At 37.4% G+C, this 22865-nt stretch overlaps 1 long non-coding RNA gene across 1 annotated transcript in view; it reads left to right on the forward strand.

The window, feature by feature from the left end:
- The window catches only part of LOC122189058, a 335697-nt gene that overhangs the window by 258743 nt on the left and 54089 nt on the right, over positions 1 to 22865 (forward strand). The window contains exon 8 of the long non-coding RNA XR_006181700.1: positions 14850 to 14915. This is a non-coding gene — a long non-coding RNA (uncharacterized LOC122189058). The remainder of the gene's footprint in view (positions 1 to 14849; positions 14916 to 22865) is intronic.

Genomic DNA, 22865 nt, shown 5'->3' on the forward strand with positions numbered 1-22865 from the left:
TATCTTCCTGATTAGAGAAAACAAAGATGTGCTCATCTCCTGGACTTCTAAATGAGTAAATCTTGCCAGAAACTACAATACACTGGCTATGTCTATGTGCTTATATGACACCATATTAAAATTTCCTCTTAATGAACTGTGCTCTGTGACGTCTTCACAGAGATGTGTGAAATCAGAGATTTCTGTGAAATCTTCAGTCATTTCTTTATGGAACAATACATCTATCGCTGCAGGGGAAAATAAATTGCTCCTTGACGTGTTATCCACTGCATTTTATCAGGTATTTATTCTGAATTGCACTGTTATCTTTTTTTATTTTCTAGTCTTTAACATTTGTTTCATCTGAAAAAAAAAATACTTAGTTATTAATTGATTCAAACCATAAGTTAAATAGTGTTAAATTGTGTAAGAAGGGGAAGAAAAAAAGAAAAAAAAAAAAAGGTAAAGCAGGAAAGGATGCCTCTATAGAATCATGCTACATTTTGGGAACTTCCAAAATTCTACTTAGTAAGCTGCCCATCAGTATTACCACTATTAGCTTAGTTTATTAAACAAAATGTTACTTTACAAATATTGGAAGAAATTTTTCACTATGAGGGGGATGAGGTACAGGAACAGGTTGCCCAGAGAAGTTGTGGGTGTCCCATTCCTGAAATGCTGGTGAACAAGTAAGGAGGAGATGTCCCTGCCCGTAGCAATGGGATTGTAACCAGACGATATTTATGACCTCTTCCAACTCAAGGCTTGCTATGATTCTGTTCCATGATATCAGTTCAAATGCTTTATAGACCTCTAAGTAGTTCCTACTCATTTTTATCCTTATTATTCAGCTTTAGGAGCCAATTGTTTTCTCGTGAGTATTAGAATTCTTTTCATAAATGATCATTCCATACTGTTCCTTTGCCCAGTAATCTCAGGGAAAGGCTGATGAGCCATCATTTTTTCAGGGATGGACAGGTGATTAGCCCTTCCTCTCAAAGCATCAAGATCTGGAAAAAAAAAAAAAAAAAAAAAAAAAAAACAAAAAACAACCATGATATTCTCGCTCGGATTAAACATATGTGGACACTGTGAAATGCTTTCAGGTGCTTTGGAAAAACAAATTTCTTAACCCATGCCTTTGTCTCCAAGCTGAAAAAGGGCTCATGAAAAGCAACATGCTTTTTGATTCCAATTCATGGAAACACGTGATCCAGTATCTGTTAATCTTTATCAGAAATAGCTTGGTCTTAAATTCTGATTATGTGGGGATGGCTAAAGGAACTAATTTCAGGAAGCTCTATAGTATCAGTGTTATTAACAGTACCTTGCACCTATCATACAGAAGGCTGAGGAGTCTGTTCTCAAGATACTATTCGCAGGAGTTGCTAGCCCGTATTCTGATGAGCTTCGTAGAAGACTGTAACATTCCAATTATGCTGTTTGTGGCTGCTGCTGATCAAAAACATTTTAATCTCTCACTTCCTTGTTTATTTCCTGATGTTGATGTTTTTCAACACTTGAGTTCTGCCAGGTGGAACTGTCTTCAGAGATGATGATATTGCAAAAATTCAGCTGGTTTCATTGACAGCCACGCTGGCTTTTCCCTCTTTTTCTTGAAAGGTTAGCTGCACCACTGATTTTCTTGTTTTATTTATTTCCTTTTTATTTACTTCTGACTCTGAGCCATTCTTGAAATTAGATTTATTGTAACAACAAAATGTGCAGACTTGTCTACTGACTGTGTCAGCTTATTATATTTTATGTATATTGAAGAAGCATAGACACTGCCAGTAATAAGTATGCACTGCCCTTGGGCCCAGATCCTGCTGTGTATCACAAATCTCAGCAATGTGGTCATTACTTTGTCTTAGCTGCGAAATTACTTTTATTGAATTGCAGTTAAGGAATCCTGTTATTTGATTTTATTTTTTTTTTAAGAGTTTTTCCATATTCTTTCCCCTCCTTTTTCTTCTCTGTTTGTGGAAACAATAATGTTACTTGATCCATTCAATGCTCTGTGGCTGAATTTTCAGTCCAGGTTCCGAATGTGCTGGATACCAAGAAATCTGTGAAAATGAGAAGTGGTACTTGCCCAACTATGCTTTATGAATTTTGCTACTGTCTGGGTTAATACATCATTCATGAAATAATGTTCCTTTTCTTTCCAATGTTTGTAATTTATAACTTTTCATAATTTAATGTGAATCTGTAGCCCATAGATGGTTCACAGTGTACTTTTTAGGACCATTTAAATCACATATATTATTTGATTACATAATGTATTACTACAGTATTTTTTATACTCAATTACTGGCTGTTCTTTTGGACTTAACCTGAAATGCCAGTCTCCCAGTAAGAAATACAAACTCAAGTATCTTACTGCATGAATGACAGAAAAGTTAAGAGAATATGTAGTCTGCATACTGCTATTTCAACTGGTCTTGACTAATGAAAGCAAATTGTACGTAAGGGACGAAACTAACAAATATACAAAAATCCTGGGCAACCGTTTATAGAAATGTATTCAAAACTATTACCTACACTCAGGTTTGGGCCAAGTAGCAGTTAGCAGGAGAAAATTGAGCATAGGAAGCAGATACGTAAAGATCCTCGTGTCCGTATGGAAGATAAACCTGAAATTATCTCTCTGCACTGAAATTTAAGTGGTAGAAAAGTGGAAAAGTGTGCAAATATATAGTAAGTATTAATTTGTTCCTTAAAAAGAGCCACCAGTGTAAGCCTTCATTTGAAAAGAAATGCTTTCAGAATGGTAATTTCCATTTTGAGAAATTTCTGGCATGGTGTTTTGGGTATGGCATCTTATTTGAATGATTATTCTAGCTTATTGCTTCATCCATTATGTGGCTTTTTAGAATGGGATATTTAAAAAGATTGATTCCCATAATAAAAAAGAGTTGGAATGTGAAGACAGTATTCAGTTTTTTTTTCCTAAACTAGGAATTTGTTTCTAAATTTGACCCAATGGAACTGTAGATTTATGATGATACAAATAATTCATCTTTGAACAGGCAAACTGCTTTTCATTTTCTTCTTTGTCAAAAAAATGTTCAAAGGGAAGTATGTAATGAACAGATTTTTTAACAACAACAAAAAAACCCCATACTGATAAAACAGAAAAGGTTGAATTTAAAATCACAGTAGAAAGAGCTGAAAGGAATACTGAGGGGACAAATATCTGTGTTCTTGCCCCAGTGGCATTAACAGTAATTATGCCATTTCTTAGACAAGATTTTCCTTCTTAAATTGTCTCCCAAAGTACATTTCATACCCACTTCAGTGACTCATGAGCTCTTGAGCTCTACCGTTAGAAGACTTTTCTTAATATCTTGCTGATTCACCCTTAGCATATTTTAAACCCAATACTTTTGGCCTTAAATAAATCTAATATGCTTTCTCTTTGGAGCCCCTTCTTGTATTTCTCACCCCTCACTATTGTCTAGACAATCTTTTCTCTGTCTTTCCTTATGAGTTATAATTTCTTGACCCAAAACAAGTCTCAGTCTCTCTCTAATGACCTCTGTTATTCTTAATGTGTTGCCTATACTGAATACTGAGATAATAAACTAAGAGATTATCAGGACCAAGATTACCTAAACATACCTGAGAGGTGACTTTAATTGAAACATAATTGATGCAAAACAACTATCATTTTCCAATTCTTTTGTTGTGATCAACATTCTCTCTAGTACTTTTCCATTTGCAGAATTAGACTATACTTTCTACAGCAAGGAAGTGTGATACTTTATTCTGTCTTCTGGATATTATGAATTTACTATGAAGTTGCTTTTAAGATACATTTTTGGACATTCTTGTTTAGTAACTTCAATTGCAAACTGTTGGAGTTGACATTTATGTGTGTATATCTTAATGGAGCACAGGGAGTTAGCTAGACTATAAACTCACTGTTGCTTGAACCAAAACTCAGATAAGTCAGAAAAGACATTTTCAATGAGTTAATAACATGGCTTTCATAATGACATAATATATGCCAAATTTAGACTAGCATGACACTAGTAGCATCCTGGGAGTTTTTCAGTAACATGGAATAAATCTAAGGCTGTGAATTTTAGGAATCTCACCTACTGTCCTACAACACCTTAGCAGTGAAAGATGCTTATGTCAGTCAGCATAACATGTAGAACCTATATGTAATTTAGCCTCTGAGTAGGCTGGTGTTGGACTAGAGGCAGAAATTTGTCTTTTTTAATGAAATAAAAAAAAAAAAAAGGAATCTAGAAAATTATTTATACAGGAAATCAATCATACATCTTCTTCCCAGACTCTGCTGTGTTTGAAATATTCCTCTCTAGTTCTCTGGCACTTCTTTTTTTTTTCATTTTTTCCTTGTCACTGTGATTTCTGTGCAGTTCAGAATCACAGCCTTGAAATGAAGAAAAAAAGCTTGATTTTTAGATCCTCTCACCATTATAATCAGTATGTAGTCTTTTTATTGAGGCATACACGGTATCTGTAGATTATAGCAGAGAGCTGCTGTACTTTGACCTCTGTTTTTGAATTTATGTTCATGTGGCTATGAATTTCAATTTGCTTGCACATTTGTTTACCTTCCCCAGTGTTTATGGGCCCTTTCTGGCTATTAAGATCTAGAAGGGAGCATAAGAGTCAGCTAGTTAAAAGCTTAGTATTTCATTTAAACTGCATTTGTACAGTACTCAGTAGAATAGATTTCTTGTACTACAAACACCTGGTGGAGGTCCCACTTGCTCATATTATGATACAAAGCTCATGGTGTCTTCAACTGCAGGAGGAAAAAACAGACACTTCCTGGGAGTGTTGTTAAAAGTACGTATAGAGAAACTGACCGTAAATGGTGTAGTGAGCACAGTTCACTATGCTCCCATGTGCTCCTGTGCTAACAAGCAACATTCTGCCCTTGGCCAGCTCCGTTCTTCACTGCATTGCGTTTTTGGCAGACTGCTCCCATACCAAATTTCCTTTTGCAAATAAACTGAAACAGTATTAACAGTGTATTTTGCTGATGCTTCAGGTTGCTGAAAGGGACTTACTCCTAAATCACATGGTGAGATATGTTTGTGTTTTCACACAATCACAGGATCACAGAATGGTCAGGGTTGGAAGGGACCTTGAGGATCATGAATCTCCAGCCCCCCCCTCCTGCCACATGCAGGGCCACCAACCTCCCCATTTAATACTAGACCAGACTGCTCAGGGCCCCATCCAATCTGGCCTTGAACACCTCCAGGGATGGGGCATCCACAACCTCTCTGGGCAGCCTGTTCCAGCACCTCACACTCTCTGTAAAGAACTTCCCCCTGACATCCAACCTAAATCTCCCCTTCCTCAGCTTAAAACCATTTCCCCTCATCCTGCAGTTATCAACCCTTTCAAAAAGTTGATTCCCCTCCTCTTTGTAGGCTTCCTTTAGGTACTGAAAGGCTGCAGTGAGGTACCCCGCAGCCTTTTCTCCAGGCTGAATAAGCCCCAGCTCCTTCAGCCTGTTTTCATGACCTTGTCAGATTAGGTAGCATATCTTCATTAGAAATACACAAGTTATATTTATCTAATATGTAATGGCTTTCTAGGGTTAGTTGTGTGGACTTAAGTGTGTTTTCCTGGGCTGTGTCTATGGTCATTCTATGTTTCTATGAATATGATGCAGTCATGTCTGCCATTTGTGCCTTTTCTTCAGCTCTGGTAGCAGCGCTACATGAAATATTATGGCTCCAATTCTGCAAAACTATTACAAATTCTTATGTGAAATTGAAGGCATGTCTCCAGGAAATAAGCATTTCTGTATGGCTCTCTGTGACAGTTATTCGCTCCTTTCCGCTTGCAGGGTAAGGAACTAGTTACTGTAATCCAAGTAGAGGTGATGCATCCCCTACAAAAGTAGTTACTAACAGACCTTGTTTTCTTTTCCTATCCTATTCTATCCATTATCTTCCTGTGATACACACACACATACAAAGGCTTTTTTGAATGCATTCTCCTTTTCTGAATTTCATGTGAAAAGGATTTTTCAGCTTCCCCTAGCTGGAGTCAGAGCTGCTCTGGGTAGAGGCTCTTGCCATATGGGACCCTGGAGCACCTGGAGGTCAATGACAGAGACAGAGATTTACTTTAAACCTCTTAACTTTTTGTCTAGGGGCTAATCACTGCACTAGGGTGTCTCTCAGAGCCATAAAATGCTATGTGCACAAACTCTCTTGCTTGCAATCGCACCCACGCATTCCTCCTACTCCTCCCCCTCCTGTTTTCATACATTTGCCTGGATAACGGATAATCCCCTTCCTGTCACCCCATATTGTCTCTCAGTTGGATACAGTAATGTTTAATTGAAGAAGAAAAAAAAAGAACACTTCTGCAGCAATTGTTGGAAAGTTTCTCCAGTTTTTTTTTGTTCCTTTTCTGTATGCAAAGTAGTTAAGATATTCATACTTTCAAAGAGCTTTCTCAGTAGTAATTATTTTACTCTCCTGCCAGAGGGGCTGTCGATTCCTTTCTCCTCTCAGTTTCATGTTTATTCTCCTGTTTGTTACCCACATCAGCACTGACCCAAGGCTCTTGTCTTCAGATGACTTTGGCATGACTTGTACATATACTAGCTTCACATATTCAGCACAGATGAATTGTGTACCTCCTTTTTTATTTTATTTTCAAATTATCTTTACTTTGAGCTATTTGTATTGCACAGATATTAAGGATGATATTTTCTGGGATCCTAGTATGACTGTGTCCTTATATGTTGTGTAAGAGGATATTAGTGGAGTAGAAAAGAGAGATGGAGCAGGCAAAGTGTGAATGAGAATAAAAGGATTACAGTATAGAAAAGTGATCTCTGCTTACAAGATTAGAACTACATTTTTACACTTCAGATCTGCTCCTGCTCCAAGAATCTCTGAGTCAAAAAGCAATTCCTCCATCTCCGTTTGAAGGAAAAATGAGTAGCACGTTTCTACATCCAAATGCAACAAAGTTGAATCCTTTTGCTCAGGCATCAGCACTTAGGTAGTCTTGTGATTATGACTGCAGAGTGAACGTCACAGGCTTGATGGTTTAACTCAGATTCTCAGAAATTCTAATGGAAATGTTCCATTCCTCTTCCCAGTAGTAAACATTCAGACATAGATGAATTATTAATCACTGTAGAGAACCTCCATGTTTCTTTCCTCAAGTAAATGGCTTTCAAAACGAGTGTAAACATAATTTAAGACAATTTTATTGTCGACTTATGCTTCCAAGGGAATATTAGGGGGTATTAGCATTCATTAATCATTAAAGTCGGAACTACTGAGCTCAGTGAGAGAAGGTCTAAAGTTCTTTTTAAGCATCTGTATTTTTCTCAATTTGTCCTTCATATATATATGAAAAAAAAATATATATATATATATATATATATATAAATATATATATATTTTTTTTTCCCTGTAAACTTTCTGAGAAGGATTTTCTCCTTAGGAACGTTATTACTCTTTGTATCCAGACAGACCAAGTTTGTTGTTATCATTCAGTGTTTCTGCTTCTTTTTTATGCTAAAAGACAAGGGTCAAAACATGCTGATAAATAATAGAGGAGGGACCACTCTTTGAGCAAGCAAGATCTAACTCAAATCAAATAGCCTCTGTGGAATATCATTCTCAAACAGCTGGGAAGCTGTCTGCATTATCTTATAGCCCTTTGTCCCCTTCCCTAATTTGCAAGAAGAGAAAGTTAGTGAACTTTTTCTTTCTTCTTTCTTTTAACCTTAAAACAGAGTTGAGATGGAATGTTAAATCCAGTTTCATTTGTGGTTATTTTCTCTTCTCCAGATGGATTCATCTAACACATACTGACAGCTTGTAATTTTATGCAGCCAGTGATGTGTAATAAGCTTTAGGTGTTTGTTGCATGAAATAGGATATTTGTCAGAACTAAAGGGTCCTGGCTGCAGGCAACAATGATGTGAAGGACAGGATAGTCATGGCTGTAAAAATGCACTGGATAAAATAAATTGGAAAAATAAAATGGGGCGAAAACAACCAACATAATTTCTCTGATTTGTTACAAAGTTAGTGTTCCATGTGCACTCCAGGTATGCATGACAGCATGGGTGTCCAAACTTTTGGCTTGCCTAGGCTGCACTGAGTGAAAAGGAATCATCTTGGGCTGCAAATATATTAAGTTGCTCTTGAAGTAATGCCTCTTTTTTATTTCTATGGAAATGGCAGCAGATACAAAGAGCACAATATAATTAGTTGATAGGGCAAGTTCTCAGCTACAAAACACTATTTTTCAACGTAGTCACCACTGTTAGCTCTCTGGATTTTTGCCAGCGATGAACAAGAGTCTGTATGCTGAACACGTAAACATCTGGACCAGTGGAAGTGACCTGCTGTTGCCACTGCTGAAACACATCACCCACTGTTTGGCCTCTGTAAGTGTTCAGCAGGTGTCAATGAATGTCAGTAGGTGCCATTTTTTTCCACGTGGAAGAATCCAGTTCCACATTTTTTGCTTTCATGTCAACCTGCTGCTCTGCTGCCATCTATCACATAGCAACAGAATGTAATGGAATATTGGTGGGAACATTCAGCCTCTGCTGCCGTACCACCAACATCCACCTCTGATATTGTGGGTCAACATAGGAAAATAGAAGACATTACTTTCAGAGCATCTCTTGTAAAGTATGCAATATCATTACTATATAAGTAACAAAACATTTTAATTTTATTATTTGTCATGAAAACCTTAAAAGTAAGAGAGAAACAAAAACAAAATTAGTGAGATATTTTAGCTTGGTTTTGTGAAACTAACACATCAGCCTTGTTTGATGGCATTGAGATCTCAACATTCATCAGAGATTTTTGATGAAATTTTACTCTTCCTGTACTTCATCCTTGATAATTGTTCACAAACGTGTGTACTGCCAAAAAGTGATAACGTGAATAAAGCGTGATTGTGAAGTGAAGGATTTTTTTTCCTCTGGCAAGAGAGAACTTAAAAGTTTCAGTTGACATGGTGTTGATAATGCATTGGCAGTTTGGCTGTTGCTGAGCAATGGGTGCGTGCCAGGGGCCACTCTGTGGTGAAGAGCCACCACTGTGATGGCATGGGTGGCATGGGGAAGTGGGCAGCTGCATTGCAAGCCATGCCAGGCCACAGGTTGGACATGCCCACCTTACAGCATATAGCTTGAGAATGAGAAACATAACTTTCTATCCATGGTCAAACCAATATTCAGTGGAATTCAGTGGAATTCTAATGGACAGCTCTTGCACTGTCCATTTCCTCAAATGTTTTCCCGAATAGCATTTTCTTAGATACACAGGAAATCAGAGGTCACAGCTGAATAGGAAATCTAAGAAGAAGGCAACATTTGTGAGTGGCCAGAAGCTGCAAGAAAGCCAAGACATTTCAATTCTGGATTTAACTCATGCTTTACTACAGCTAGCACACAGCTAGGACAAGTGCAAGAAATTCCCTTCCTTGGAGCTATGACTTAATGTCTACAAGCTATTTTAGCTTTCAGCCAAGGTATCAGAATGTCAGAGCAATTTGTTATGAGTATTTACTTTTTTCTTTTTCTTTTTCTTTGGTAGTGCTTCTTACTTCTATCTAGCATGTGGGTGGAAGAAGCACCTTATTCCATATTTCACTTCACAGTATTGTGTCACTAGGTGCTTTTCTCTGCCAGTATTTTCTGTTCCTTTGTTTGCATTTATCCTTCACAAAAGCTGTTCATTTTGTCCCAGCCCCTGCATGAGGACGTCTCCCCTTGATAATGCTGTGGCAGTGCTACAGATTCATTAACGCTTTGTCGTTCTTGTGTAAAATCACAGCAGAACCTCTCTGGGCCAAGTTGGGAACAGTTGATCCCAAATTGCCAGTTGCCTTTGAAAGATTCACTGTCACGCTAGTCCTTTCTCCAGTAGAATGAGTAGGCAATAGCATAGCCTGACTTAATGAGAATACAATGAATCCTTGAAGAAATCTTTCTATTCCACTTATGCTGAATAGTGACAGTCTACATCAGCTCAAACGATATCAGCAAGCATGAAGGTAGCTGAATTTTTATGAATTATATTGCCTTGGGCAATGTGAGCAAATAAGATCATCACTTGGATATATGTAATGTTATCTAGTCCAAATATCTTTATTGCTGACAACTCATCAACTGTCACTGACATCAGGTGTGTGTCATTAGGTAGTGGCATAGTCTGACAGTGAGATTAATCCTGTTGTTCAATTAATTGCTACATGCTACTGTTTTACACAGGGTCCTGTTCAGTGGATTTGCCCAAACAACATATTCCCATTAGCTCTTGGAATAATACAGAGGCAAAGCCTGGTAGACGTTAAAGAAGAATCACATTAACAATAAAACAAGAGCAGAAAGCAAAAATAGTTTTACAGTTACTGAAACTCACGGGTAGGAAAGGAGAGAGAGAGCAGTGAGGTAGTTTGTAGAAAGCAGGATTAATTTGTTCTCTGACCCCAAAGTAGCTTTTATTTCCTGAGACACAGAATCATTAAATGGCTAACAAAGTAAATCTTGGCTGCCATGCCCGCCATGTGGAAAGTACACATGCTTCTTCTCACTTGGGTGGCATCAGGTATCTATTTCTGTGGTGCTTCCTGTGATTATCTTAGAAAAAGATAAATATAAACTAATGTATATGTATACATATAGACTCTGTATATGTATTTCTGTATGTATTTTCTATGTGTGCTTCTGTGCAGTTGATAAAAAACTCAGTATCTGCAAGGTGTGAGGAGTGTATGTGGCTACTGATGTTTTTTCTCCTGTGGTGGTGCTTATGGAAAGCCTTTTGTTGAAGTATGGCCTTGATTCAACAAAGTACATGGGCATGTATTTTAAGTAATTTAAATGCTCTGCTGAGTGGCAGATCAGCTCCTTAAAGGAGTTCTTAAGCAAGTATAAAAATTATTGACTGCACTGTTCTGTAACTTGGACCGTATTCATGCAAGTTGCTTTCATGGCTCTCATACCTGCTGAAATCCCAGTCCAGTGACTGATTAGAAGGAAAATTATATCTCATCTTGGCATAATTGAGCACAGATGCTCTTTTATGAAGAAGGCAGAATGGTTGCTTATCTGAGATAATCACTAGTTGCTAGTTGCATGATGGAATATCTCAAAAGGGACATTAGGTTTTGGTTGCCTAAAATTTTTTATGCCTGAAATTTTGGATGTGCAGCATGAGAAGTAATAAGGAGAACCCATTTTCCATAATGTTCTGAATTTGCCTTCTGAAAACCCAACACTTTGAAAATGTATTATAGTGTCTTACCTAGATTTCATAGAGAAGAAAACAAATAGAAGTTCCCAGACATTTCTAAAACCTTTGAGCATCCCAAGTCTTTAAATAGAGAAAACATGAGTTGTCTTGGAAGATTGAGGCCCAAACTTTATAGGAAAGATGATGTGGATGTCACAGATGTAGATGCTGAGATTCACATCCTGGTCTCTGTCCTACAGACTAGCACAACCAGAATTACATGCAAATATTTATGAGCTCTGTCTCTTTTCTTGCATAGTTTCATGTGCTATGTAGATTTATTGATAGTGGTAGAAGTGGCAGTGCCACCTAATGGGGACCAGTGGTTTAAAACATTCACTAGCTGATAAACTCTTCATTTGTTATCTTGAACTAGGTTTCTTTCCCCTCCTCAAAACAGACTGTGAATTAAGGCTTTTGAAAGGACTATGAGAAAAAAATACCGTGAATGAATTGCATGGGTAGGGAAGTTTTTGTGAAATACTAGAAACCGGGCATTGAGCAAGGACATGATAGGATTCTGTGCTTGCCATCTGCAGTAAGAGACATGGATAGTGGAGTGTCTGAATGCCTTGCAGGTGCATTTCCTTCTTCTAAAATAATGCAAAATATAGTAAGCAGATTTACTCAGAGTTATAGTGTCCCGGATGTCACAGAGCTGGTTTGCTACCTCCCTTCATTCTGTGCTGGATGAGCTGTGCAGATAACGATTTACAAATTAAAATATACTTTCATTAGCAGATTTTCGACAAATGAGCAAAGAGGGCCAATGGAGCCACACAAGATGTTACTTGGTCCATGAGGAGTGATGTACTTTATAATTAGTTTCATTTACATGTGTTCAGTGGTACTGCACAAGTCATTTTTTATCCCTATCCAGAAATCATTCTCAAATGAGTTTGTGTATATGCAATTCTGATGAAAATGCAGTAATGTTTTGCTAATGCTGGAGAACCTAGTAAATTACTCTATCCACTGAAAGTCAATGCAGATAAGGAACTTTCAAAGACAGATAGGTCCTTGTGATTATTTTCTTTGTATAATGTCCAGTGTACTTAGAGATAAAAATAAAGGATTTTATAAGATAGGGTTTTAGTTCTTGACAACAAAAGCTATTTCCTAAACCAGTCCAACACTGTCAATGGAAAGAAATGTGTTGATGAAATTGGAGGCTTTTGTGATCCATGGAGAGTGCTTAAAACTCTGAAAAACTTCCACTGTTTTGCTCTAGTTACCTTGAGCAGATACAGGAAACTAGGGTATCTTTTACTCCTGCACACGTGTACATACATTCATCTTCTCTGTTCTATAGCCTTTCTTCAGAAAGCCTCTGCATGGCTAGTTCTTGCTAGGTCCAGAGGTCTTTGGCTTTGCTTGTTATTGAGATCCCAGAAGGCATGGAGAAGTTTTGTTTAAAAATACTGTTGACTGAAGTAGCCCTTGCAATCTGAAGAAAAATACATCCCTAAAAATTGCCATCAGAGTGTAAATGGAGAAAATTAGCCAAAAGTAAAAAGGGGTGGCTGAAAGATAGGAAATCTCCCAGTGTGTATACGAAATGCCAGAAGGAACAGGACAGCTGATAGTCTTAAACAAGACCAATTATATACATGAAGAAAAGGAGATGGTAGGTAGTTGGAACGAGAGTTTGGAATTCCAAACTGAACTTGAGAGGAAGCTGAACGCAAAGTGTTGAATGCTCTCAAATGATAGGGGTAGCTCTTCTTCAGCTCAGAACCCTGAGAGAATTGCCAAATTAAATCTTCATTCATTCAGGAAGGATTTTAAATGTGCATTTCAGAGTAGCGACAGCATAAAGCTGGAAATAAGATATTTCAGTGCTTTTACGTAAAAGAAGAAATGAACTGAAAAGCAAGAAATCCTTGGTAAAACCTTGGAAGTTTGTTAAGTATTCAAAAAAATCATTGAAGAGACTGATGTACAGAATGCTACAAGGGTTTATTGAATGTGCATAATGCTAGGTTAATCTGATTTATTTTGTGGCCTTTTTTTTCTATACAAAGAAAGCACATCTGCTCTTCTCTAGCCAGACTTCAGTAAGTTATTTCAGATATGATGCTGTGTTCATTACTAGTTTTATGTAGGTGGATCAGTATTGTGTAGATCTGTAAAAAACACAAAATTGTTAAGAATGTGGCTCAAAGGTCAGAATGGATCAATGAACAGGAGGGGTAGTGTTAGAACAAGAATCATTGCGCAGTAAAACTGGTGTTTTTCCTCAAAAATTAATCTTAAGAGTGATTTAATAAATTGCTTTTGTGAATGATTCTGGTCCTGGAACAGAAAAAGAGCTGATGACATAAACACAAAAGGTAACAGCCATATTAATCAGCTTCAAAATAATGTCCATGAAGAATTAGATTTCAGATGATTCAAAGTAATAGGAAAGGGGCAAAATAAGCGACTCTTTACCATTATGCAATATAGGTTAAATTACAAGAATTTATCGTATTCCCTGAGATCTCACTATCCAGAACTAAAAGAGAAAGAAAATTATATATATCTATTAGTCCCAAAATTTGTCAGTGGCTGAGCCACTGGTATGATGCCATCATTAAAAATGAGTTCTCCTTGGATATATCAGACGGATATATGGGAATTAATAGCAATGTTGTGGGAAGGTGTTCGGAATGCTGTCAGTGAGTTCCAAATTTGTGAGAAAAATGATTTCAGATTGGAGTAAACGTAGAGAACAAGTGTTAAAACGATTAAGAAAATGAGTATCCAGTTGTGAAAGAAAAGGAAGAGAACACAAGCTGTTCAGCTTAGCAAAACAGAAACTGAGAAATCAGATGATTACTATCTAGGAATAAAGCAGGATAAACAGCAAAGAAATAGAGCTATTTAAGATACAGGATGGTGTTGACTAAAGAGTAAAATAGATATTCATTTCTCACAATTAAATATATGATGGATGTGGGAAACTTTCCAATCATGCCGACTCTATAGCAGTGTTCTACAACACTGAAAACTCTGTAAATCTGTAGTCAAGGAAGATTAAATCAACCTGAAAGAGGTGCAAAAAAGAGTTACTAGATGAATAGCTAAATAATGAGTATATTGCTCAAGAGACATTAGAAGAAAACTTGCCTTTTCAAGCCTTTCAAAATGAGAACAGAGAGGGAATGTTGCTATTCTCTATAAATACATCCAGGGAATAAAGATCAGGGAAGAAAAGCCATTTTAAGCTAAAGCTACATTGGTATGAGAATAAATGAATATGAACTGACTATGAATAAATTTAATCTACAAATGAGAAAAAGGCTTCTGAAGATGAAAGTAGCAATGGTAAAAATAGTTAAATGAGTGAAATAATCACTGAATTTTAGTGAAATTATTGGGGGTCACTGCTGTTTTTTGGCTATAGGAGATTTCTTCCTCTGACAGCAGAGATTCAATGACCTTGGTGACCTAAATGGACAACTTAGATAAATCAGTTCTCAAGGAGTTCAGCCTCAAAGTTCAATGAGCAGAAATAGGGATTAATTTGAAGTTGTTCTATATTAGCATTTTTTTCACTTTCAGTTGTCTCAGTTTCCTATTTTCATTTGTATTCCATAACAGTCAATGAAGAGTCAGAAGAATCTGCAGAGGAAATTGGAGGACAGATGATGATTTTGGACACATCAGGTATGTATGTCTTATAGTAGATACTGGAAACTGCATTGGAGACGTTTTTTGGTTTGTTTTTTTTTTTCCCCATCATTTTGGCAGTTTTGACTGAAAAAAAAAAAAAAAAAAAAAAAAAAAAAAAAAGTTAAAGTAGAGGTGGGGAGGAGGACAAGAGCAGAATCTAGTTTACAACTTACTACTGTTTTCTCTTCCAGTGGGTTGCAGCACAGCATGGTGCAACAAAGTTAATGCATTCTAAGTTTTTAATGCTAGAATAATAGCCACAGTACTTCTGTAAACCTTACTGTATTCATAAATAACTACGGAACTCTCTTTTACATTGTTTTTCCCAGAGACCTTTGTGAGTCAACTCAAACTATAAATACAGAAAGAATTTCTTCTGGTAGTTGGACATTTTTCTCCATCTTAGTGGAAGACAGAACAAGAAGTTAAAAATAACTGCGAAGGGAAAGTAACAAAGGTTTCAATATTTTGAGAAGTAATTGTTTGATGCCATGTTGAGTTTTCAGTTAGAGGGTCACAAAGATCTCATTCTTGTCACTGACTTTCTCTCTACAGGCACAGTGGATGTGATGATAAATTTCTCTTTTGTTTGCTTCAAATTGCTATACTTTATTTACCTTAAGGACTGGGGAATTGGGCTGCTTCATGAAAACTCAAGGCCCAGAGCGCTGTTATTACTAGCTGTTGAATGTGTAGAAAGAGACTTGAGGAGACAATCAAATGGTGTCAGTAGTTGGGATGATTCACTGAGAATCAGTGTTTTTAAAGGTCAGGCAATAGCCTGATTTATTTTCCCTTTCTTGAGTGATAGGGCAGTGTGAATAAGCAGAATAGAAAAACATTGCTCTGATGGCACTACAGGAAAGACATTGTTCATTGGGCCATACTAGGGGCATATTTCTTTTCTTCCAATTGACATTTTCCTGTACCTTTTTTCACTCTGGTTCATTCTTCGCCAGTAATAGCAAATTATAATTATTCCATACAAGTCATCTGCATTTTTCTTCAATAGAAATCTCAAATATTTCTGCTGCTCTTTCCCCTTTCTTGTTTCAGCAGTAATTTTGATTGCTTTTGCTATTAGTTATGTATGTGAGTACAGTTCTAGACATTTCTAACAACTTTCACCAAACCTCAAATTCAGTAATCTCTGGAGTTTCTATTCAGGTATGCTTGATGCAGTCTTGCTACAGCTATGGGCAGGAATGGAAGGACGATGTCTATTCCACCCTGTAGCTAAGCTCAGTCTAGAATTGCTTTTATTTTTCTTTCTTCAACAAAGTTTATCTCTTTAGTTCTTTTCAGATTATTTCAGAGCATTTCTTTCAAAATGTCAGGTACATTTATTGTTGTTCTTTAGTCTGAGCAGTTTAAACTAGTTGATTTGTAATCACTAGACAGAGCTCTGGAAGAAGTCAGATAAAAATGTTGTGTATCCTTTAACCAGATGTGTGCTGGATAAAAACTTGTATCCTAATTTGTATCCAAATTGGGCTTGGGCTGGAGTGTGGATCTGAGGCTTAACTGCGTCCAGATTTAAAGTTTAACAAAAATGACATGATTAGGATTCTTAACGTTTCTTCACAAGGAGAGAATGGTTAGTTTTCTGTAAAATTATTTCTATCATCTCCTTCACCAGACTAATTTGAGAATAGTCTGCCCATGGGACTTTAGTTGAATGGCCCAGAAGTGAAAAATGAATTCTCTTCAGTTATTTAGACTAGCGTGAAGAGGGGATGGGAATCCTTAAACCACAGTTGTCAAAACTGATGTGAAAATGAATGAAAATGATCGTGGTATGAGTGTCACCACAGAATCATGGAATGGTTTAGGTTGGAATGGATCCTTAAAATCACATAGGTCCAACCCTCTGCCATGGGCAGGGACACCTTCCACTACCCCTGGTTACCCACAGCCCCATCCAACCTGACCTTGTACACTTCCAGGGAGGGAGCATCCCTACCTTCTCTGGAGAACCTGTTCCAGTGCCTCAGTGCCCTCATAGTGAAGAATTTCTTCCCGATACTCAGTCTCACAAACAAAGATGTAAATATTGTTGCTCTCAATACCAACCCCTGAGGAACACTGTTACTGGACATTAAGATGTAGACCACAGCTCTTTAAGTGCAACCATCCAGTCATAGTAGAGCCTTACAACTTTTCTAGTCTTCTCACTTCCTCTAGGGAGAATCTAGTGAATTCTGTCAAGTTCACTACAGTCCACAGTTTGTAATGCAAATAAAATAAATAAATTCAGGCTTAAAATGCCATGCACTGCAAAATTGCTCCCAACCTTTTCTTTCAGGAAATAAATGAAACTAGGGTGAAATGAAAATTGTATTCATCATTTGATTAAAACCTTTTGCAGCCCGTGTAATCCGAATGCCTTTACAAATGGTTGTCATTGAGACTGATGTTTGAAGGAGAGAGTCCAGAAGTTTTTAAAAAAATTATTATAGAAGAGATAGTAAATGAGAAATAAAAAGCTTATCTCCTTCCTCTTCCCCCCTGCTACTCTTCTCCCCCCCAAAAGCAAGAAAGAAAACAATCATCTCTGCATCTCTGCACCCATAGACAGCTGTGTTTTCAAAAAAAGACTTTTCTGCTCTAGAAATAGAAAATAGCAACATCTTGAATCCTGGGAGAATTCCCAACTTACAAAATTTTTTCTTTTGTTTTCTTAAAACTGTCAACAACAACAACAAAAATGAAAAATTGAAAGCCTTGGAAGTTAAAATCAGCTCTACTCTAGACCAGCTCCTGCATGGACAGTAGTAGATCACAAAAGCTTTCCAGATTTAACTTGCTTTCTTCTCAGATGAATATATCTCTGCTGAGGATCAGGGATATGTTTGGTCCTCTTTAATCATTGTTCTTCTTTTGTTGAAACTCCCAACATAAAGAGAGTAATGGTGTTGGTGAAGTTTTCCTGAAGACTCCCAGAACTCTTTCATCAAAAGCACACCAGTAGATTTAAAGTGGGAACTCACCTTTTCAGTCAAGGTTTCAGGGAATTCCCATGGTTATACTTGTGTGAATTGAATATATAACTCTAAAATTTTATAGTTCCTAGAGTTTTGAGTCTTTCTGCAAAGCTCATCGTAATCTCTAAACCCTTCTCAACAGTAGCTGCCCAGCTCTGGAAAGAATGAGCAATTTCAGGAATGCAGTGTCAAGATTTTGGCCTGACTAGAAGTGATTTGTATTCCTCTCCATCTTCAACCTCCAGGATGACTTTGATCTGGCGCTTTTGCCCATTTTACCTTTGCCTACATTGCTTTACTGAGAACTAAGATATCAAGTCCTTCAGAGAAGGGACTGGCTGTTTTACCTATCACCAGGATCTCTGGTTAGAATTTAAGAAATTAGGGATGTAGACAAGGTCTAGAAAAAATATTTAATGGGATCAGGTTCAGCTCTAAGCCCTTATGTTACAGAAATGTCTCTTTTTCTTTCAAAAATCTCACACCTTTCATGAAATGCAATTGTGCCTCCACAGATGAGAGCCACTTTCATGTATTGGTGCAAGTGTAACTCAAGCATCATAGTCAGCAGCTACTGAGAACACTAGTTCATTTTTAGCCAACCTTTATTGGATTTCAGTTATGAGCACATTGTATTTACCATGACTTATTTTTTATGTGAGATCTAAGCCGTATCTTTAATCTCACTGGTATTCTATGACTCACATCTTCTCATCCAGTGTTACAAAAACTGTTCATTACTGATTTAACAGCAAGCAGGAATTAAGTTACTTCTTTGAATTTGGTTAGTCTTAAGTCTTCAGACTTACATGAATTAGTACTATCATTGATAATGGGAATGAATTCACTTCAGGAATCACTTCAGAACTTTATTTTGGTCATTAAAAGATAAGACTGTAGATAGCATGATCTGGGTTATAGTGCTGTTACAGCCACTAGCTTACTCAGGAAAAGTCGCTACACTTTCTCATGCTTCAGTTTTCTGTTTGCAACATACCAGTTTTCCTCACAATGTGCTAAGACCTTCTGATTATGGAAAAATGGCTATTAAGCATTGCTTTATTATTTAGAATGCCTTTTATTTTTAATCATCATCATCAGCCAGGAGAATCTCTTCAGACACCATGAAAATAATTAAAGAGAGCAAGACAATAAAGATAAAAACTTCTTTAATTATTTTTTAATAGGGCTTTTGTTGGATTACAAAATGTCACTGAAATAATAATAACATAAAATAAGAGATTTGTTTCTCTGTTTCATTTTCCAGAGCTGGTGATCTGTAACTGCCTGTTAGCTGTTACACAATCATGTCTCTTGGTATGCATTTAATACTTTAAATATGCCCCTGATTATATGAAAGCTTGATTATTCCAACATCTTTTAGGTTCTGCATGATAATCAAGGCTGTGCTGGAAGGACCTGATCTAATGCCAGCTGTTGGCAAAGCAAAACCCAACACTAAATCCTGAGGCAATATTATGTGTTTTCTAAATCCATGTTCCCTGAGGGGAACCTGTGTGGCTTCAAATTGGGCAGCAGTAAACAACATGGGCCTCTGCCATGATTTTTCTCTGATGTTTCACATTGCACTGTGAAAAAAAAAAAAATAATTCTTTTGCTCTTATGTTTCCAAAGACCTGTTTGCAGATATTTAAAGCAGATGTAACTAGCCTCATGACAGGGGCAATCCAAAAATTAAAATTTCCTCTTAGATCAATTTCACTTTTTAAATTCTCAGTAATGGCTTTGTCAGATTGAGTTCATATCTCCTCACCATTCATATATCTGTGGTCTGAATAACAGAATCAAGAAGGTTAACAAAGGTACAGCAAAGTTTCCAATTAAGAGATTGCTTAAAAATCCCTTTCATAGGAAAGTATATAAACAGGCTAATGTTAGGTAACTATATTAATGAGTAGGTAGCCTGTGGATGAATAAGCAAACAGGCAAACTGTAGTAATGATCTACTATCTGTTGTATCACTTCCTGCATTTCCTAGGTTGATCTATGTTAGACATCTGCTTTAGAGCAGGTTTAATCACATTTTGGGAGTGCCTGTTTCTCCCCCATTAGATAAAAATCTAGGGTAAAATCACCACACTATATATATTCAGGTAGATGAGATAAATCCCATCCTCACAGGCTCCAACTTCTGCTAGTACTTTGGGCTCAGTTTTACTAAACCTAGCTAGAAAGCAAAAACCACAGTACCAAATCACACAGTAGTCAGTGCTAAAATGTCTCATTCCTGGAAATAACTGTGTTTCAAATCTTTTGTAGTCAAGATTCTATTGCACAATACTGTATCTTCATCCTTCCACAATACTTTCAGTTAGTCATTAGTGTTCCAGCTGATATTATAAAAATCATCTATTTCATTCTCTTCCTTTTAAATGGGGATAATATTTTCTTATCATTATGCTTTTGTAAGGGTGAAGTGCTCCCATTAGTGTGCAAGGTGAAAGATCTTATTAGTTGGTTTCACATCTTGCAGCTCCCCATGCTTTTAGATACAATTTCTAATCACATCTGCAACAAACCATTTTGAGTCGCTAACATTTTGGAATATCTTATTCTGTAAATGTAAATCCTTCTATGGGTCCAAACTATAAAAAGTAGATCAAAAGCTCTATTTGAAATGGGGATTTTTCCTCAAATAATGTAAATCTGCTTCTGATTATTTCTCATCAAAAGACTCACCTTTATCTGAGGACTCTGCTCCCGTTCCTTTTTTCTTCCCTTATTCCTCTGTCTTTGCATACATTTTAAAGTCTAATTTAGGCTTCCAACACCATACTAAATGTTATCTATTCTCTTAGATCCTTATTTAACTGTTCTTGTCTTAATTTCATCTCTTACAATTGTAACTCATTATTCAGGTTATTTCTCACAAGATTGATTTGAGTATTAGAGGATCATTTACTTTTTCATTATAACAGTCACTTCAGGTTATAAATTCTGACTGTAAGGAGAAAATGTGCTTATCTATTTTGTCAGCATTTGTGTAAAACAGGACTGGGCTTGTGCTGAAGAGACTATCGCAACTGCTACAGTTTCTTTCTTTGCATTTTCTGTGGATAATCCTGCTGTTGAATCTCTTGCATGCTGAATTGTAAGGGAAAATGCTTGATTTTTGTTGACGTTTTTCTGTTGTGCATTGAGTAAATGCCTGAAATAAGAGAATCTTTCTATCACTTGCCAGTGCTAAGAGTTGCTGCTTGGATGAGCAGATGGTTCTGGTGATTATTAGCTATGGCTCTATGGCTTATGTTGCTACCGTTGGGAACAATTATGGCTTTTCTTTCTTTGTATTGTATTCTGAACCTTCAAGAGCTTGCTAGAGGCTGCTACCATTTTATGTTCACTTCAGATAGTGTGTGTTGCAGAAGATACTTAACTCTCCACTGTGGGGGCTTTTGTTCTTCCATATCAGGCTGGTTTGATGGCAGTGGTTACAATTTTTAGTGGATTCTCAATGTGTTCATCAGAGATCTTTGAAACGTTACTCTTCCTGTGCTTCATCTTTCAAAACAGTTGTTCACAAATATATGTACTGCCAAAAGCAATGATGTGAATAAGGCATGACTGTGAAGTGAGGGTTATTTCTCTCTGGTAAGAGAGAGCTTAGAAGCCATGTTTCTTGGCTGAAAGCCAGCCAAGCCTGGTAAAGAGGCATGACCAAATCTTTGATTGTGTATCCATACATTACATTTGAAAATATGCAAGTGATGTATTTATGTTGACTGAAAATGGAGTTGCAGGTATATATATTAAAAAAAAAAAGAAAAAGGCATTTTGGCAATCTTGAAACCTATTCTCGCATTCCTTTATCAAAACGAGAAAGCATGGCTGCATGTTTTTCATTGTTCACAGGACTGTGCTTAGCCCATGTATCAAAATACATACAATTATTTGCCATAGTTTGAGTCTGTACTGTACTACAACCCATGCCCCAGTTTCAGCCAAATTAGAGTTAATAGCGCACTGATGTTTGGTTATTATTGAGTGATGGGTGCATGCCTGGAGTTGGGCAGGGCCAGGTGTTTGATGGGGAAGAGTTGCCGCTGTGATGGCAGAGGGCAGCCGCATTGCAAGCGGTGCTGGGCCACGTGTAGACCATGGGCTGTATGTTTGACATGCCTGGACAAGCCAAAATATGAGGGATCATGGCCTTGCAACAGTTTTGCTGCAGCACTGAATTGTTTACCTGGGCCCTGCCCAGCTCCTCCTACATTGCACAGGGCTTCAGGCTGTTAGCCCTTGTCCCACTGAGGCTGCATCACAGCAAGGCTCCCCACAGCCCTGCTCAGCTGTTGGTCCCATCAGCTGGTCTGGCTTTTAACCAGCTGCCTTGGTGCCCTCCACCAGTACAGCACACCCACAGCTCCAAGCACTCCTAGCCCTAGGAAGTTGCTGGCCCACATGCTGCAATGACAAGACCCACTGCCAATGCTAAATGTAAAGCTGCTCGCTTACATCCTGCAACAGTAAGGTTTAGTTCTGGTTTTATGTGAGTGGTTGCTTGGGAAAAGCTGACACTCATAAAATGAAGCACAGAAAATCTTGTTAGTGACTTGTCATAATTTTCCCCGCTTCCTTTATGGGAGCAGACTAAACAAACAGTTACTCGGCTCTGCATAGAAGGGTCCGGCAGCTTTCCCCAGTTCCCAGACAATGAGGCCATAAGTTGAAACAACAGAGAGTGCATTTACTGTGCAGTTCCATTTGGAAACCCTCTGAGTAAGAAATGTGAGATATCTGGAGAGGAATGGCAAAGTGGCAGAAAAGAATTTGCCAACGTATGTCTCTCTTGTCAATTATTTACAAGACATAACTATGTTGTGAGCAGGCCTCAGCTGTGCAGGGCTTGGAATGCCAATAGCAACTTGGAGAACTTGTGCTGCTGTGCTGCAAGACTTGGCTTGGTGTTAGCCCTGAAGCAGATAAGGCCTAAAAAAAA

This window comes from Lagopus leucura, unplaced genomic scaffold (assembly GCF_019238085.1).
Source record: "Lagopus leucura isolate 7727_CA_CO unplaced genomic scaffold, USGS_WTPT01 Super-Scaffold_73, whole genome shotgun sequence".
Lineage (NCBI taxonomy): Eukaryota > Metazoa > Chordata > Aves > Galliformes > Phasianidae > Lagopus > Lagopus leucura.